The following is a 3829-nucleotide window of genomic DNA, read 5'->3' on the forward strand; positions in this document are numbered from 1 at the left end:
AAAGTATCGCTGTAAAAATATGGGGTACCCATTTAATATCGTAATAAAAAGACTCGATATACCAAATATCGATACAAAATTCAAAAAATTTAATTTGAATATTGGTCTCATTTTCTAACAAAGAATTAACACTTTGCACTTTAATAAGTACATCACTGAAGGCGCGCCACATTTTGCGCTTTAAAGCGCAAAATATATCCATATTGCTTTACATATAAATTCCAAAGTAAGTACGACATAGATTTGCAAGAAATGGAACCGTAGCTAAGGCTACAACTCATGTTTTATTTGCGTTAAAAATTTGTTTAAAAACAATATAAACTACAAAGCTTTCAATAGAAATTTTAGCAAGATAACGTCACGTCAGATACTTCGGCTGATAAAAAAAGCAGGACAGATCTTTACATTTTGGAATTTGGAAAATTAACTTTAAATATTTCAAATATTACTACAAAAATGTTTATAAAAATAGTCATGCCCAATTCCCCGAGTTTTAAATTTTGACGTCTTCGTTTTATTTTCTAACATATTAACATACAAATGTATCATTATTCACATTAACTTTGCAATGCACATTACGGTTTGATACGATATAAGGGTTGTGGTACTCGATTCCAAAAAATATCGATTGAAAATTATAGAGTAAAAATTAATGGCAAAAATATCGATATGGTATCGTATCGTATCCAAATTCGTGTCCCTAATAACAAGAATGATAGTATGCAAGATTTCACATTCCCGGCGGCGATGAGAGTTCTCAAGTAAAAGTAAACAAAGTCGAATGCGAGGAGAATAGAAACTGTCAAACAGTGAATTTTTTCAATTTCTCAATATTAAATTGTTGGTCAGGAGACGTGACGGCCGATGTGGTGTAGTGGTAAGCAGTGCGCGCTTTCACTCATCAGCACCTGGGTTTAAACCCTGGTCAAAGCAACATCGCAAAAAAATAGAAAAAGGTTTTTTCTTAACAGCGGTCGTCCCTCGGCAGGCAATGGCAAACCTCCGAGTGTATTTCTGCCATGAAAAACAGTTTCTCATAAAAATACAATCACCGTTCGGAGTTGGCGTCAAACGGTAGGACCCTCCGCTTTGTGTGACAACATCAAGGCGCACGCCACAAAGCGGAGGAGAAGCTCGGCCAAACACTAACATATGTGTAAGCGCCAATCTATTATTATTATTAGACGTGATTTTATTGTCTTGCAAGTCTTTTTTTCTATTTTTGTAAAAAGTTTGATCCAAAACCTGAGATCTGCCACATTTTTCCTAAATCTACCACATTTTTTTCAGAATCGTCAACACAACATTTTGATAAGTCCGATCACTGCCTGGTATACATTTCAATGCGGTCGTGAACGTTGGTAGGGGCAAATAATTCCATTTGTATTCATATGGACAGTGTTGCCAGTTATCTAATTATTACCTTGTCGTTTAAAGTGTGTTTGCATTGTTCAACTTTGCGTTCAACTCAGAACAGGGTTGAAAAAAAGTTGAAATATTCACCATAAAAAGGTTTTTGCATTGTTCAACTTTGCATGCAATTTTTGTTTGAATGGCCTTTCAACTAATTGCTTTCAACAAAGTTGGTCGCCAGCCAACATTTAGCCATTCAACTTTTTTTTCGTGCAACCCTGCGTTGAGTTGAACGCAAATGTTGAACGCAAAGTTGAACAATGCAAACACTGCTTTAGCTTCGAAATTTAGGATTTATTTTCGTGGCTTTTTTCTAGCCTTTCTTATTGTCAAACTAGCATTTTTTAAGGACAATCCTCCACAATAGTTGCGTTCCAGCAGCAGTACGAATAGCAGGAATTTACAGGATTTTACAGGAAGCTGTTCCCGCACGACAACTTACATAAGGTTTATGAATGGCTAAAACAGCTGTTCCTGTAAATCCTGCAAAATCCTGCCAAACCTGCTATTCGTACTGCTGATGGAACACAACTAATATTTGTAATGGCACTAAATTATTGTACCGGTTCAGTTTTACTTGACGAAACGTTAAGTGAATATCACTCAGCGGCATCGCTCAGTCCGTCGAAGTTTACTCAGCGAACAGTTTTTTCAGGTGCTCTCAACTGTTCCTCTAAAACCAGGAAAAGCTTGTGGAACAAATGCAGTTGGGCTCCAAATCTAAAAAAAAAAAAATATTGGAATCGATAGAGATAATTGAACTGAGTATAACGGTATACTTCTTTTTTTGGGCAAACAACAACCACAAAAATTATCAACGGTTAAAGTTCAAAATAAGCTATTTTTGAAATCAAGATTTCTTAAAAACGAATATATGGATCCTGAAAATATTTCTCTCATTTAATAGGAAATTTGATTCCCTTTAATTTGGTATACGTACTTTATATATATGTTGTATAGTTCTTACAAAAATTTAATTAATGTAAAATAATTATAAAAAACATCTTTTGCAGAGAACACCTTTCTGCATAGGCGGCTTTCGGCCGCACTTAGGGATTATAACCCTCATAAAGTAGAATTTTCTTTCTGTCTTGCGAGGAAAAGGCACTGAACAACTTTTGCAGAGAACACCTTTCTCCTTAGGCGGCCTTCGGCCGCACTTAGGGATTATAACCCTCGTAAAGTAGAATTCTCTTTCTGTGTTGCGAAGAAAAGGCACTGAACACCTTTTGCAGACAACACCTTTCTGCGTAGACGACGTCGGCCGCACTTAGGGATTATAACCCTCACAAAGTAGAACTCTCTTTCTGTTTTGCGAAGAACCGGCACTGAAGACTTTTTGCAGGGAACACCTTTCAGCGTTGGCGGCCTTCGGCCGCACTTAGGAATTATAACCCTCACAACGTAGAATAATCTTTCTGTGTTGCGAAGAAAAGGCACTGACCACCTTTTGCAGAGAACGCCTTTCTGCGTAGGCGGTGTCGGCCGCACTTAGGGTTTGTAAGCTTTTTTTTATACTTGTATTACATTAATTTAATTTATGTAAGAACTATACAACATATATATAAAGTACGTATACGAAATCAAAGGGAATTTCCTATTAAATGAGATCAAAATTTTCAAAATCGTTTCAGTCGTTTTTGAGAAATCTTGATTTCAAGAATTGCTTATTTTGAACTTTAACCTTTGATAATTCTTGTTGTTGTTGTTTGCCCAAAAAAGAAGTATACCGTTATACTCAGCTAAATCATCTCTATCGATTCAAATATTTTTTTTATTTGAGATTTGGAGCCCAGCTGCATTTATTCCAATCTTGTTATTTCTTAGAACTCCGCACCCCACGGGAATGACGTCAAGCACTACATCGTGAGGGAGAAAGGTAGTTAGTCGCCGCTGCTATGCTGTAGCCATTCGGGGTCCTTAGCCCCTTCATCGTCTCTGTGACACATGCTGCCGACCATTTTTCGCTTCTTTATAGAGTAAACTGCACGACTGACTCAGACGTGAAAATCTCGCCAGACATTCTGCGAAGCTTGCATCTGGTACTGACAAATCGCATACACTCAAAAAAGACTTCTTCTATTACATCTGCTCCGCAGTAGTCGCATATGGGTTCCGCTTCGTGTAAAAATCGTTGAAGGTATGCTTTGAAGCACTCGTGTCGTGTTAAACAGTTTGTCAAATAGAAACCGACTTCGCCGTTTAGTCTACTTCATTTGCGTCTACATGTATGTATATGGTTTTCTCTTCACTATGCACGCTCCAATTGAAACATTCACGATTGTAACCGTACTGTTATGTATGAAGATATTTGGTCAAGAATGATAGAATACAAGATTGCGCCGTCCTGGGCGTTGACATTTGTGTACCACAAGTAAACAAAGAATAGAGCGAAAAGAAGAACGAGTTGAAACTG

The sequence above is a fragment of the Rhagoletis pomonella genome, unplaced genomic scaffold (assembly GCF_013731165.1).
Source record: "Rhagoletis pomonella isolate Grant_MI unplaced genomic scaffold, Rhpom_1.0 Rhpom_scaffold_00002, whole genome shotgun sequence".
NCBI lineage: Eukaryota > Metazoa > Arthropoda > Insecta > Diptera > Tephritidae > Rhagoletis > Rhagoletis pomonella.